Here is a 15,401-nt window from a genome sequence, read left to right as displayed (position 1 = left end):
GAAATGTTTACCGTATGATCTGTACAACTGCAGTGAAAGCCAGGGGGCATAATCAAACCTCTCCCCAAAAGCAGATAAAATGAGAAAAGAAGAGGAATGAAAGTATAATACTGAGGTCACCAACATTTAACATAAAGTTATAGAAGAAGCACCAATGAAAGAAACAAAGAGGGGCTTTCCATAGAGACAAAAGCAAGTATCAGTTCACGAAGACCACAGAGGCAGGAAATGATTAGCAGTCAGACATTTCCAGAAGTGTAGTAAGTGAAGGACTACAAGCATAGAAGTGATAGCCTGTGGATTGCACAGAGGATATGAATTTCTGAGCAGTGCGTGTGGTCACCAAGCGGCAGTGGGTGGAGAGATGAACAGAAACTATGGCACCAGCAAGCGCAGATTTTTCTCTCCAAACCTGAACTAAGGAAAGAGTTAGGTGTAACTCCTGAGGAACACAAGGGCAGGGATATTTTTATATTGGAGGACAATTCAGGATCTTTCCTAGGAAATGGAAGGGGTGATATTCTAACAAGAAGATCGAAGTGAAGATTAAAGGGGAAATGAGGTCTGGCCTCTGAGGGGTCAGGAGCAGAGAGATCTTGGAATAGAAACTTAGGTAACTGAATTCCTTGATACTTTTTATCTTCGAAAGTACTTTTCATCTTACAATTTTGTGTACATCAGTAGCTTAGAGTTTGCTGTAGGAGAGATATACGTTTAAAAGGTATCTTTCTGGGACTTCCCTGCTGGCCCATTGGTTAAGATTTCAGCTTCCAATGGGGGTGTGGGTTGGATCCCTGGTCAGCAAGCTAAGATATCATGTGCCTCCTGAACCAAAACACCAAAATATTAAAACAGAAGAAGCAGCAGCAATTTTGTAACAAGTTTAACGAAGACTTTAAAAATGATCCACATCAATAAAAACTTAAAAAATAAATACAAGGTACATTTGTATCTACACTAATTAAAGTCATAGCAAATATCCAGGCAGTGTAGGAAAAATCGATGATATTCAATGGAGTTAAAAGTTCATGTCATCAAAAGGTTTGGCGGAAAGTACATTTTTATTCAAAATTGATATTTTGTTTAAAATAGCTTTATAAAACTATTAAATATAGCGCATCTAGAGTTCAATGAAAAACAGATAATTATCAATTCTGGATCCTGAAATAATAGGATTGTTCTCAGGACGGGACTCCCATACAGATACATAGATAACTTCTTAAATCCTTTCCTTGACCATTGATTCGTATGTGTGTGTATATGATCTATATAAAATATATAGGTATATAATAAAATAGACATATAGATATATAAAATGAAAGTAAAAGTCGCTCAGTCATTTCTGACTCTTTGTGACCCCAGGTACTATACAATTCATGGAATTCTCCAGGCCAGAATACTGGAGTAGGTAGATTCCCTTCTCCAGGGGGTCTTCCCAACCCAGGGATCAAACCCAGGTCTCCCACATTACATTGCAGGCAGATTCTTTACCAGGTGAGTCACCAGAGAAGCCCAATATATAAAAGTAGATATGATAAATAAAAAATAGATGTATATTTATATATGGATCATACACACACTCATATACATACATAAGTGTGTTTGTATAATCTTTGCCCCATGGTTTAAATTACTAGCTTAAAAATAAGTCTTGGGATTTCCCTGGCAGTTCAGTGATTAAGAATCCAAGCTTCTACCACAGGGAGCACAAGTTTGAGACCTCACTGAAGAAGTAAGATCCCACAGGTAGGGCAGTGTGGCCAAAAAAATTAAAGAATAAGTCTTTGCACCTTAGTAACTCCTGCATGGTTTTGCACTAGCTACACTGTCTTTTTGCATAAAAACACAATGCATATTTACCAACATAAAATTATACAACCAGATTTGATTAGTAGCAAACACTCGAGGAATTACCCAACGTTCATTTTTTAAAAATACACAGAAGAGAGTAAAAAAACAGACCACAAGTGACATGTCTGAGAAATAGAAATAGGCTATAAAAAGCCATAATGGTAGTTATTATTTGCTTATGCATGTTTGCGTATGGAAAACGGTGACACTGTGAAATGGTTATTCAGACTAAACTGAATAATTGATTTGCTTTAACTGGTTAATATCAAAGGAATCAGTAGGAAGTAGTCTTGCTCTTCCAACTGGATTTTATAGAAGCGTTAAAGTTCACAAAGAGAAGTCTTAAAATTTTGACATACAGCAGCTGGAGATTCCTGGGGGACTGGAAAGTGTGTGAATGAAATGTCAGTTGCTACAGAAAACAAGTATAAAACATTCCCTTATAATGGACTGTTTCTCATTGCCTGTGAGTGGAGCACCATTGCCTAGATTGTACAAAATGTGCTTAAAGGTAACTTAAATTGTTTAAATGAACCTATTTAGGAAGTTTAAAGACTTCAGATTATCATTAGAATTTTTTAAGCATTTAATCATTGTTTGTATTATAACACAAGTTGGTATCAATAATGCAATAAAATGATAGGTGATGATAGAAATAATAAAAATGGAACTTTAAACCAATTTTAAGTATAAAATATTATGTGTTTATATCCATGCCCTGAATTTATTGTAGTTACTTAGCATTACATATCATTTGAAGACACATAGAAGTATATGGATAATATTCACTAGTTTCTATTTTGATATTTGTGCTTTTATTTTTTTTAATTTCTGTGTATATTTTTTTTATTAGAATTGCAATTTCTGGGAGTTCCCTCATGGTCTAGTGGCTAGAATTCAGTACTTTCACTGCCATGGCCTGGGTTCAAATGATCAGGGAACTGAAATACCACAAGCCTCTTGTGTGGCCCCCCAAAAAAAAAATGCAATTTCTGTTTTGACCTAAGTTTCTCCACATTATTAGGCTTTCTTCTTCAATATAATTCTCTTCCATGCTTTGATTTATCATAATTTATTTTAACATATCCACTACTTTTGGACATCTAGATTGTTTGAATTTTCAGTTTCATAAATTGTATTGTGATAACAATTCTAGCGGATAAATATTTGCCTCTAATTCTGTATCCCTTAATACCTTAGGATAAATTCTTGGAAGTGGAATATCAGAGGCAAAGGGTATGAAGTGTATGTACAGTTTAAAGCATTTGATAGACCCTGTCAAAATGCCCTGAAAAAAAAAAGTTGTATCAATTTACACTCTGACTAAAAATATTAATAAGTATCTTTTCCCATAAGCCATTGACAAGGAAAGTTGCCATGCTTAAAATTTTGGCAACTAGATGGAAACATAGTATCTTACTGTTGTATATTCATTTGAGTAATAGGTTAAATATAGTCTCATATATGTGTGAGTACTCTTTGTATTTTTTTGTGAATTGTCAGCTTATGCCCTTTGCACATTATTCTATTCGGGGTGGAGAAATGGGTCTTCCAGAACATCAGGAAACTGAAGGAAGAGACAGCATTCAAGGACATTGGGACACTGACTCTGCTTTTTTCCACCTCGTGTACATCTGGCCTTGATGAGACGGGTTTGGTTGCAGGAGGACCTGATAAAAATAAACATCTCCTTAAATGCAGGCCTTCTGCTTATAGACATATGTGAAAGTTCCCCAGTAGTGATGAATAATGACATGAACTCCAGCTATGAAAGAGCTGGGGCACAGCACAGATGTAACGTCCTCCACTCTATCAGGATTCCGCCTTGCTTAAACAGCTGTGCACTCCTTATTAGAGATTCTAGGTGCCAAGAAAATCTGTATTGACTCCAGCTTGGAGAAGCAAGTTCATTTCCACAAAGTTTCTGTATCCTTATTAAATAAAAGAAAAACTTAAAGCAGGTGATAGTAACAGTGGGAGGTAAATCTCTTTCCATCAATCAATAGGCTGTTGGAAAAGATACAGAGATATAGTTACACATGTACATATACATATTTTTTTTCTTATTGAATTGCATAGGTTTCATGAAGCAAGAATCTTAATAACCCCTTGTCTCTTTTAAAATATCTAAATATTAATATACCATTAAGTGCTTTCCTCGGTTTAATTTTGTATTTGTTCATTAATTTGGCATCCCTGAGTGGGCTTGAACCATTTCATTTTTGAAAGAATTTTTTAGAAACTTTAAAATATAGTTTTCAATTATTATTTTCCTTGTGGTGTTTTTATGCCTAGAAATGTTGACTTTACCCCTAGAACAAATAATCAGTTTTATTTTCTTCACTTTTGTGGGTTTTTTTTCTTTACATTTAATCTGTCTGAATTTTAGATATAGTCTGTGGTGTACGAGGACTTCCCTGGTGGCTCAGCTGGTAAAGAATCTGCCTGCAATGCAGGAGACCTGGGTTCAAACCCTGGGTTGGGGACACCTGGGTTGGGTGGTGTATAAATTTAAATTGATTTCCTTCACACAGTTTGCTTGTATAAATGTCATTTAATTTAATTAGGGATTGCTTCATAATGTCCAATGAATACATGCTAATCTACTTAAATTTTGGCAATAAGACATCAATAAAAATTAGTGCTATTAATTCTTTGCAAAAGAAATGGGGTAAGATTTATGAGATATCTTATACAATAGTAGTAGATACTAAATTCAGGTTTGGTGGTTTCTGAGAGATCTAGAATGTTAACTAAAAGTAAACATTTTCAGGAATGCACAATTAACCAGTAACAATATAATATGTAACTCTTAGGCATTGCAAAAAATATAGTAGAAAAACAGACTCACATAGGTTTGTGGATGTTACATATAATATCAGCAGCAGTTATGAAATCTATTTTTTATTAAAAAATAAAGCATGAAACCTGCAAAAGTCAGGTTGCATGATGCACTTATTTTGTGGACCTCCTTGCCTTAAATAATTTAACAGATATTTTTAAAGAATAATATTGGACATTTTGCTCTCAGGCCTACAGACTTGAAGATACAAGGCATTACAAACAGAAAACAATCACAAGACGCAGCAACTGGATGAAATGGTTTAGCAACATGGCTAAATTGCACACCGGAAAGAAAAAAAGTAATAAAGGTTTAGAAAAGGAAAGATTTTGAAGAATTCGTAGAATTCCAGCAAGATTTTGAAGGTAGTAAAATATGTTGAAATATGGCAGAAAAGCAGTACATGCTTACAGTTGGAAAAACTTGAAGAAATGCTTGGAAGCACCAGTAGAAACAATGGTAGCCTCCTTAGTCACCCTTAGATTCTGGAAGACTCCTCTTGGGAAGTACTGGAAGCTGAAGTTGACAGTTAAGTGGAATCCACTTGTGAAGAACTGTCAGTGTCATGATGAGAGAGCTAAGATTGTTTCTGCAGGCCACGTCTGTCCAGTCCGCCTCTTAAAACACAGAGACATGATGAACGGACTGTATGAAGGCCAGCTTGGAATGGGTGAGCCGCAGTGCCATATACTATAAATAGGAAGGCGTTATGCTGAAGCGAGAGGACAGGTGTAGTAGGATTTTCAGGACTTTGTCATGTGAGAAAGACAGGAGTTAAAGATGAGTGCAGAACCTGGAAAAATGTGGCTGCAGTAGGAAAATAAATAACAAAAGGCCACAGAAAGAGAGTTGAAATAGACTGTCATCTGCACAATAACATAAAGCCATCATGCAGAAGAGTGTATATTGCAGTTTATGAAGCTGTAAACAGTATGAAAAAGATGTTATCAAAAACTAAAAATAGATGTGGATTTAAGGGAATATACAATGATTTTATTCAAAAACGAGATGGACAGTGAATAATAGCAGATCTAATATGGACTCAAAAGAGATGCTTATTTTCCCCTTTTTTTCCGAAAGATCCCTTAGAACAAGACGCTCAGTTTTCGTACAATATCAGTAAGAATCCTATCTATTCTATTCCGGTGCACTAATTTGCTACTAGAGTAAGAGCCTCAGTGATTGAAAAGCAGAGTGGGAGAATATTTTATTCCCATACATTTTAGTGGTGACCTGCCAGATCTCAAAGCAATCACTACATAAAATAGATTTCCTGTGCTCTTGATTTTGTGTTTATCTTCACCATGGCTAGAATGAGCGTTTTGCAACTAACGTATGTTCCATGGGAACCACCAGAAAAACCATGATGGTACAAGGAGGGAGGCTGCAAAAGTATTAATAGTAAACCTTATTCCACTTCCACCAGTGGGTCTCAATCCTGATTAAGATTTCATATCAGTATGATTGAATTCTGTAGATGGTTTGATAAAGGCAAGGGGGTGTCCTAACACTGAGCCAGTGGGCTCTTCAATGCTCTAAAGACAAAGGATTTAAATTCCAGTAGCTCTTATGGTCCATATTTCATTTCTAAGGGTCTAGGTGTAAACTTTGTGGTTTCACCATTAGTACATTGAGTGTGATTATTATTCTCTATCTCAAAATCTTAAGAGATCAGTGCAGAGGATCAGAAGAGGAACAGTGTTTCTTTAAAGTATTGCAATAATTTTACCTGTCTATTCCTATTGCTAAAGGGACACAAGGGATGAAAGGGATTTATTTGGTGGTGAAAGGTTTGTCCTTTAAGGGATAAGAATATTGCCATATCTACCCATGATGTGAATATTGCCATATATACCCATGAGTTACTTCCACCACGTTTCAAGTGATTTGTACTAAGTATATAGCTCATTAATAGTTGACAGCTGTCAGGCAAGATTTTGCTTTCTGAAGAAATCCTAGGAAGGCTCAGTACTTAGACTGAGCTTTTGCATGAGATATATTTCTTATCCTATCTTAATTAGGAAATTTTACACACAAAAGTCCTCTTACTCCAACCAATTTTGATTCTGCTGTGATGACATCATTCCTTTATGGCACAGTTTGTATTCTTTTCAAAATCCTTTCAAGATTCTTTCAAAATCCTTTGGCATCCCATGGAAAGTGTCACTGCTCTGCAGAAGGATTTTGAAAATAGTTACTTTGTAATAATGATCACTCATAAGGATTTTGGATGTGAACGTTGTTATTGTTCTTTAGAAAAATCATTGAAAATCCAAACGGCGGAGTAGAAGTTGACAGAGATAGAGGCAGAAACAGAGTTAGATATTTGTATTGTATTGAGTACCTATTGTATTCAATCTGCTACCTTCTGAGATTTAGTAGTATTATCCCTATTTAACCAAGAAAAGAAAATTAAAGCTGAAAGAATCTAAATATCTTGATATGGTTCCAAAATGACAAGGCCAGGAACCCACTATCCGATTCTAAATCCCACTGTACTACACCCTTACTCTTGCACGGGATCTCCTGGTACCTGGGCAACAGTATAGCGAGCGTCCCCTCAAATCACCTGCTTTTCAAAGAGAAGGAACAAGCCTTGTGAATTTAAATGTCTTCCATGTCACCTTGAGCCTCCGTGTAGTTGGATTTGTTTCATACTTCTTAGTCTAAGATATAATCCTCCTATTTTAAGAAAACAGTTTCACTGGAACAGTGCTAAGGACACCTGGTTATAAATGGAAAGATCTGGGTTCCTTATGCTGGTTCTATCATTAACTTGTTTACATAAGATCATTCACCCAATGTCTTTGTGTCTGAATTATTTCAAACTGTGCCTACTTATTAAACCATTTTTTAAAATATGCATGTTTATATTTTTGGTTAACCTTCCACGGCTAATATTGAAGTTTTTTTCTTGAGGATTTACCTCAAAGGAGGAAAGTCACACTGGGTTAGGATAAGTCCATCAAAGTGAAGAAAGAATCTAATAAACTACCTAAAGTAGCAAGAAAAATTAGATTCATTATTTGCATCAATCAAGGATAATGCAACTTTCCTTTGCCTTGTGTATGTCCAGTAATACATTGATAAAGAATGGAACTATGATCCTTAAATGAATTCAAGATATGTTACTGCCTACAACATTTTGTTATCTTTTGTTTTCACTAATATTTCTGTTACCCAGTCATTTCAGATTCCTAATATAAATTTTTTCAGTGCTAGGAGTTTTATCTATGTAAACATTGAGTATTATATGGTATTTCATTATATAAGTTTAGGAAATTTGCTTTTAGTGATATTCAGGAAGAAATTTTGGGTGACTAGTTTGCCATATTTGGCAAGTGGGTCCTGAATGTTTAAGAGATGAATGAAAAAAATAACTTTTTGTCTGACTTGCTTCACTTAGCGAAATCCTCTGTAGGTTCATGCATGTTGTCACAAATTACAATCCCAGTCTTTTTTTTTTTACAGCTAATATGCCTGTGAGTGTGTGTGAGTGTGTGTGTGTGTGTGTGTGTGTGTGTGTGTGTAAAACATCATGTCCATTCATGTGTCAGTGGACAGTTTGCTTCCGTATCTTGGCTATTGTAAATAATGCTTCAGTGAACATAGGGATGCATAAATCTTTTTGAATTAGTGTTTTTATTTTCTTCAGATTAATACCTAGGGGGTGGGATTGCTAGATCATATGATAATTCTATTTTCAGGTTTTTTTTTTCCAGTTGTTTTTGTTTTCTTTTTTAATTTTTTAAAATTTATTTATTTTAATTGGAGGTTAATTACTTTACAATATTGTATTGGTTTCGCCATACATCAACATGAATCCACCATGGGTATACATGTTTTCCCCATCCTGAACCCCCCTCCCAGTACTCTTGCCTGGAAAAAAACTGAAAATACGCACATTTTTTAAAGTGAAGTTGCTCAGTCGTGTCCAACTCTTTGCAACCCCAAGGACCGTAGCCTCCCAGGCTCCTCCGTCCATGGGATTTTCCAGGCAAAAGTACTGGAGTGGGTTGCCATTTCCTTCTCCAGGGGATCTTCCCAACCCAAGGATCGAACCCAGGTCTCCCTCATTGTAAGCAGACGCTTTACAGTCTGAGCCACCAGTTTTTTGAGCACCCTCCATACTGTTTTCCACAGTGACTGCACCAATTTACATTCCAACCACAGTGCAGGAAGGTCCCCTTTTCTCTACATCTTCGAAAACACTGTATATTTTCACTTCTTTGCGGAATATAAAAACAAAACAAATGAACAAATAAAGCAGAAACAGACTCACAGATTCAGAGAACAAACTAGTTGCTGCCAGAGGGGAGAGGGTGCGGGATGGTGACATAGGGAGAAACGACCTATTTCCTGTGGGATGAAAAGGGACAAACTATCAGTTATAAAATAAGTAATTCACATATTTATTTTATAACTGGTAATAATATACAGCACAGGGAATATAGTCAATGATATTTTAATAACTTTGTATGTTACGTAATCTATAAAAACATCAAATCACTATGTTATACATCTGAAGCTAATATAATATTCTAAATCAACTATACTTCAATTGAAAAACAAAAATAACTGACATTACTTAAATATTTCAATCTTTTAAAAAAGATGATCCAGCCAGTTTTCACAAATGAAAAGCGGTGACACTGGCTCATCCTCTTTCAGGCACTTGGCAAAGAAAGATTTGATGTGGAACATGGTGTTTTGTTGTGACCATGGTAATACTTGATTTCCATACATGAATCATTTCTACCCCAAACTTCCCCATGTATGGTTATCTCTGTCTTTCTTGAAATAGTGCAGCCTCTCAAAACACAATCTGGTTCAGGTTATTATTTCACTGAAAGAATATTCGTGTGATCATCAGCTTGTTTCTAGAGGAAATGATCTCTAGGAATCAATTCTTTAGCTTTGTGTGGCTAAAGAATCTGCCAGATGACTGAATATCATAATCTGTAAGTCTGATGGAGACCTTGAGAGATACCAGTTTCACTCTCTGTTAGGAAGCCTGAGACACAACCGAACGAGATAGCGTGATTCTTCTGAGTTTGCCTGTATCTGTGTTTCATTAGAAATTTTTACATGACTTCTGTCCTAAGTTCTTGGCATGAAATGGAGCAATTTTGGTCCTCATCTTCATGTCATAATCCTTCCTATACTTGAGTAGCAGGACTTATCTTTCTTTTCTCAAAGCTAATTAGGCTCAGTAGTCATTCTGTGATAAATTGATCCTACCTCCTAGACCTAATCGTGCTCATTCTTCACTGAGCATCTTCCCAATTCATTATGTCTCCTAAGTTTCGGGGAACCTCAAAACACACACACACACATGTACTTTCTCTTGCCATTTTAATGATAGTAATATCACATTTCTGCTCAAAATTATCTTTAGTGCCTACGACAGGTATCAGCAGTATGTTTAAAAGCATGGCGTCTGTCCTCAAAATACGTTTTCAATGGTTAAATTCTCCTTTATGGCCCTTGAATTCAATTCTGATCTGTGTGACGTTCCTGGAACCATTCAAAAGATTCTTTGCTTGTTACTTTTCCCTTCCTCTTGTTCTTTCTAAATTTCTTTGTAATTTCAACCTTGGATTTCTTTAGAATCTTTCATAAAAAACTCTTATTTCCCAGATCATATTTCCTCCCATAGATTAGGAGACCAGAATTTTCATGTGGCTCTCTTCTCACATCCTTTTATCCTACTACTAATTTTGTCCAGTTATATTGTAATGTTTAGTTCACTATCCTGCTTATTAATTATCAGGCCCTCTACCCCTCTTTCTCTCCCTTCGTGTCATCGTTAAATTTGTTTGCAACTGGAATACTCAAATACATGTTTCTTCCAACCTACAGTTCTTAATAAGCCAGGATGAACAGTAAATGTCTATTTGAAAGGCTGACTTACTACCCATTCAATTCTTATTTCCTACCCTCTAAAAGTCCATGAGGCTTTAAAGAGATCTACATTTAAAAGGGAATACAGTATGTTAGTTGTGGAAAGCCTGCCCTACAAATGTGATATTTCAGTTATTTCTGTTTTAAAAATATACCTTAGAGTAAGTACCTTATTTTAGATTGTCACTTACAGTGTTATATAGGTAAATTATGCAAACTCTCATTAACAAAAATAACTTGTTATCCTTTGCAAACACACTTCCAGTTTAAAAAAAAAACTGCTGTTGGGGAACAGAATGGTAGCTGTCTTTTAGTAGCCTGCTTTTTTTTTTCCTAATGGATATAAATCATTAGAAATAAATTGTGTTCTGTCATTGTAGCCAGTAATTGGTGACATTTTCTTGTCACCATGGGATTATAAATAACAGCAATATACATACTGTCAAAAAATTCGTTATGTTATGAAAAACATAAACCAGTAGTCTGTTCCTTTTAACTATACTTTGCATATTTTCTATGTTAAGTGTGACACTGATACTTTCACCAATTTTTAAGGACTACTCAACAGCACAGACTTTGTCATTAATGACTTCATATTGTTTCCTTATGTTTTAAGTGTATTTTAATTATTTCTATTTCTTCTATAATCTACCTGGAAAATATATTCTTCAGAGAGAGTTTTGTTTGCAAACAGATATTTGACCCATAAAACAGATAGTGTGTTTTTTTTTAAAGTGGTAAAACATATAACAGATATAAAAGACTGTGAGCATTCATTTTAAAAGTGGGTCATGTTATAAGAATAAAAATACAAGGACCTCAAATTTTTGCTTGTGTAATAAGTAGTGATAATCTGTCCTCAGGCCAAAGAAACAATAATCAATTTGGAAGGAACATTCCTGTGGACCAAATCTCTTAATTAACTTGCTTCATTAATTATTAAATTAGCATGCAAAACACAGCTTTCCTATCTGACTGTCCTGGCAACGTCACATACCTATCACCTCTTAGACCACCACACCCCATAAAAGAAGATAGTATCTCTGTTTCTCACTTTCAGTAGCTTCCGTTGCTTCCTGGAAAGAAGTTTTTATTTTCCTTTGCTTCCTCAGAATTAAGACAGAACAGCTCCTGCTGGGTTATGGAGAGGGCTCAACAGACAAACCCATTACAGCTTTTATTCAACCTCTGTCTTCTGGACAAGTTTATCTATCTGCCTCTCCCTGGAAGTCTCTGAAGCAAGATTTGACGGGTATTACTTCCTGCCAGCTCACTGGACTCATTTTGGGAAACTCTCGGCTTCACGACTTCCCCATTGATATGATGTGTTCTAAACTTCTCCCATTGATTTTCTGTTTCCACTTACGCAACATTTTTGAAGTTTATCTCAGATTCCTTCATTCTGAGAAAATAACATTAGTAATGCTCAAAATTCTCCAAGCTAGGCTTCAACAGTATGTGAACCAAGAACTTCCAGGTGTTCAAGCTGGATTTAGAAAAGGCAGAGGAACCAGAGATCAAATTGCCAACATCCATTGGATCATAGAAAAAGATTCCCAGAAAAATATATACTTCTGCGTCATTAACTATGCTAAAGCCTTTGACTATGTGAATCACAACACACTCTGGAAAATTCTCCAAGAAATGGGAACAGCAGATCACCTTACCTGCCTCCTGAGAAACCTTTATGCAAGTCAAGAAGCAACAGTTAGAATCGGACATGGAACAACGGACTAGTTCCAAATAGGGAAAGGAGTACGTCAAGGCTGTATGTTATCACCCTGCCTATTTAACTCATATGCAGAGTACATCATGTGAAATGCTGGGCTGCATGAAGCACAAACTGGAATTAAGATTGCTGGGAGAAATAGCAATAACCTCAGATATACAGATAACCCCACCATTATGGCAGAAAGCGAAAAGGAACTAAAGAGTCTCTTGATGAAAGAGGAGAGTGAAAAAGCTGGCTTAAAACTCAACATTCAAAAAACAAAGATCGTGGCATCTGGTCCCATCACTTCACAGCAAATAGATGGGGAAACAATGGAAACGGCGACGGACTTCATTTTCTTGGGCTCCAAAATTCACTGTGGACAGTGATTGCAGCCATGAAATTAAGACACTTGCTCCTTGGAAGAAAAGCTATGACAAACCTAGACAGCACATTAAAAAGCAGAGACATTACTTTGCCAACAAAAGTCCCTATAAGTCAAAGCTATGGTTTTTCCAGTAGTCATGAATGGATATGAGTTGAACCATAAAGAAGGCTGAATGCCGAAGGCTGATGCTTTTGAATTGTGGTGTTGGAGAGGACTCTTGAGAGTCCCTTGGACTGCAAGGAGATCAATCCAGTGAATCCTAAAGGAAATCAATCAGAATATTCATTGGAAGAACTGATGCTGAAGCTGAAGCTCCAGTCCTTTGGCCACCTAATGCAAAGAACTGTCTCATTAGAAAAGACCCTGATGCTGGGAAAGACTGAAGGCAGGCGGAGAAGGGGACGACAGAGGCTGAGATGGTTGGATGGCATCACTGACTCAATGGGCATGAAATTGAGCAAGCTCTAGGATTTGGTGATGGACAGGGAAGCCTGGTGTGCTGCAGTCCATGGGGTCGCAAAAAGTCAAACACAACTGAACGACTGAACAACAACAGAAAGGTTTTTCCTTACTTTGTTTTGCAATTATTCATTCAATAAACATAGCCAAGGTGTTGCATCTTTCTCTTCAGGGGCTGCAGAGCTGAAAGCCAAGACCTTCCAGGGTTGGTAGTGAAGAAGCTTAGTAATAACTCTAATAGAGCTCCAGAAACACCAATACAGTATGCTAACACATATATATGGAATTTAGAAAGATGGTAATGATAATCCTGTATGTGAGACAGCGAAAGAGACACAGATGTATAGAACAGTCTTTTGGACTCTGTGGGAGAGGGAGAGGGTGGGATAATTTGGGAGAATGGCATTGAAACATGTATAATATCATATAAAAAACGAATAGCCAGTTTAGGTTCGATGCAGGATACAGGATGTTTAGGGCTGGTGCACTGAGACGACCCAGAGAGATGGTATAGGGAGGGAAGTGGAAGGGGACTTCAGGATTGGGAACACGTGTACACCCGTGGCGGATTCATGTTGATGTATGGCAAAACCAATACAGTATTGTAAAATAAAGTAAAATTTTTTTAAAAAGAGCCCCAGATACTTGTAATTTCAGAGCTCTTCATCACATTTTTGTCTCTTTCATTATTTTTGCATTAATTTCTTGTTATTTGGGCACTACAGCATTCATCTGTCCCTTTTTTCCTCTAAAGATTAGCCCTTTAGCAAAGTGATCTTTTTACTAATAAAGTCACCAAATCTTTTTTGTTTCCTGGACTGCATCTAAGTTATGTTTGATTTTGAATTCTGCTTTTTCTTTGTTAGCCTCCTGATGTTTCTTTGATTTCCATTCTTCTTCCTACTTAAAATCATATTGCCATCAAAAGCTGTAAAATGAGTCTCTTTCACACTGGATATTTTTTAAAGAAATTTTCCAAACATAAACTGTTATAACATTTTGTCAAAAAATGAACCCACATGACTTACATTATATATTTTTCACCATGGCAGTCAAAACTATTTGCCAAAGTGGAACTCAATTTTCTACTTTTTATTCCCACTTAACATTTCCAAATCACTTCCAAAATTTCAACATGATTATTGAATACTTTGTCTTACTTTCCTACTTGAAATCTTTTCACTGCTGTATACTTTCATCAAATTCAACCTATTTATTTATTTCAAAGCTACTCTTGTCCCTAGAATACAGGGAGCGTACATATACTTCATTCACATTTCTGCATTTCTTTTGTCCTTTCCTTACATCTAGAAATTTTTATTTCTTTCCTCCAATTCTCTTGATTCCTGGCTCCATAAAATGTCTGTTCACCAAAAACAAGAAAGAAGTTGAACCAGTCTTCTTAGGAAGATTTCGATCCTCTAAGCTTATCTTTCCCTGGTCGCTTAAACAGTAAAGCATCTGCTTGCAATGCAGGAGGCCTGGGTTCGATCCTTGGGTCAGGAAGATCCTCTGGAGAAGGAAATGGCAACCCACTTCAGTATTCGTGCCTGAAAAATCCCATGGACCGAGGAGGCTGGTAGGCTACAGTCCATGGCGTTGCAAAGAGTCAGACATTACTGAGCAACTTCACTTTCACTTTCAACCTTATCTTTCTTGTTATTTAAACACCAAATAATCTTTTTTTTTTTTTTTTTTTTTTACTTTACAATACTGTATTGGTTTTGCCATACATTGACATAAATCCACCACGGGTGTACATGAGTTCCCAATCCTGAACCCCCCTCCCACCTCCCACCCCATATCATCTCTCTGGATCATCCCCGTGCACCAGCCCCAAGCTTCCTGTATCCTGTATCGAACATAGACTGGAGATTCATTTCTTACATGATAGTATACATGTTTCAGTGCCATTCTCCCAAATCATCCCACCCTCTCCCCCTCCCTCGGAGTCCAAAAGTCCGTTCTATACATCTGTGTCTCTTTTGCTGTCTGGCATACAGGGTCATCATTACCATCTTTCTAAATTCCATATATATGTGCTAGTATACTGTATTGGTTAAACACCAAATAATCTCATCTTCCTTTCTTTACCTGAGATTCCTTTGAAGATATCATAATGGACTCTTTTTATTGGCTGCCATTCTGTGAATCAACCATGTACTTTCTTGACACTTGGCTTGGTCATGCTAAGCTGGCAGTCTGCATTACCTTCCTAGCTACTGTTTATGGGTAATCCTGCCAGC

The 15,401-nt window shown here is 36.5% G+C and overlaps 1 protein-coding gene across 9 annotated transcripts in view; it reads left to right on the top strand.

The window, feature by feature from the left end:
• The window catches only part of TENM3 (teneurin transmembrane protein 3), a 454,861-nt gene that overhangs the window by 36,272 nt on the left and 403,188 nt on the right, over window positions 1-15,401 (top strand). The window contains exon 2 of one of the 9 annotated variants that reach the window (XM_068971253.1): window positions 6,241-6,265. The exons of the other annotated variants lie outside the window; for them this stretch is intronic. The gene's annotated coding sequence lies outside the window, so the exon portion shown is untranslated. The remainder of the gene's footprint in view (window positions 1-6,240; window positions 6,266-15,401) is intronic. 9 annotated transcript variants of the gene reach the window in all.

The sequence above is a fragment of the Capricornis sumatraensis genome, chromosome 4, assembly GCF_032405125.1.
Source record: "Capricornis sumatraensis isolate serow.1 chromosome 4, serow.2, whole genome shotgun sequence".
NCBI lineage: Eukaryota > Metazoa > Chordata > Mammalia > Artiodactyla > Bovidae > Capricornis > Capricornis sumatraensis.
Note: the sequence above shows the minus strand (reverse complement) of the source record. Positions and strands in the feature narration are given on the sequence as shown.